The sequence below is a fragment of the Heptranchias perlo genome, chromosome 20 (genome assembly GCF_035084215.1).
Source record: "Heptranchias perlo isolate sHepPer1 chromosome 20, sHepPer1.hap1, whole genome shotgun sequence".
NCBI classification, from domain to species: Eukaryota; Metazoa; Chordata; class Chondrichthyes; order Hexanchiformes; family Hexanchidae; genus Heptranchias; species Heptranchias perlo.
Window position 1 is genome coordinate 8,241,984 of NC_090344.1, and position 740 is coordinate 8,242,723.

The following is a 740-nucleotide window of genomic DNA, read 5'->3' on the forward strand; positions in this document are numbered from 1 at the left end:
GGGATGGGCAGTAATGCGCTGTCTGTAGCGGGAATTGCAGCTTCCCGCCAGCAACGTGTGATTGGAGAGAGCGGGGCCGAAAGAGGGGCTTAATGTTGTTTCTGTCGTGGCCTCAATCAATCCGGGAGCTGGGGAACATCAAACATCGAAAAACTGATGTTTGTTGCCGCGGCCGCAATGCTGTCTTTAACTGTGGTTATTAACCGAAGCTGCACTTCAGGAGCCTTCAATGATCTCTCACAAATCAGTTGAAATTATTCGCAATGTGCAGCTTTGAGAGGGGCTTTCTGCACCGTCAGTGCAGGAAACGTGAGTGAGTGTGAAACACTGTCTGTATATGTGTAGTGTTTGAGTTTGTTTTGAACTATACAGAGAATGGAAAATATACCTGTTCTGTGAGGTGTGGTATTTTATTCACATTTCACGACAGACTGAATTCTTGCTTTTTTCACACTTATTGAATTTTAGTGGGTAACGTTTTCAAAATGTTTCTGCCCGGTTTTGAACCGGGGACTTTTCGCGTGTGAGGCGAACGTGATAACCACTACACTACAGAAACGCTGTTACACACGACTTTATAGGAAACCCTCAGAAGATAGCTGCCGTCTGCAAATGCTGTCAATGTGGGAGACGGGTCCCTTTCCCGTTCAGGGGATTAACTTCTGCAAAATAGTTCACTGTATTAATTTCGCAATACTCATTAAACTCTGAAAAAAGACGAATAGTTGTTCAAATCACCA

The 740-nt window shown here is 44.5% G+C and overlaps 1 non-coding gene across 1 annotated transcript; it reads right to left on the reverse strand.

Moving 5' to 3' along the window:
* Window positions 1-486: 486 nt before the first annotated feature.
* trnav-cac (transfer RNA valine (anticodon CAC)) lies at window positions 487-559 on the reverse strand. The gene has a single exon. It is a non-coding gene; the product is annotated as a tRNA-Val (tRNA).
* Between the last annotated feature and the right edge of the window lie 181 nt (window positions 560-740).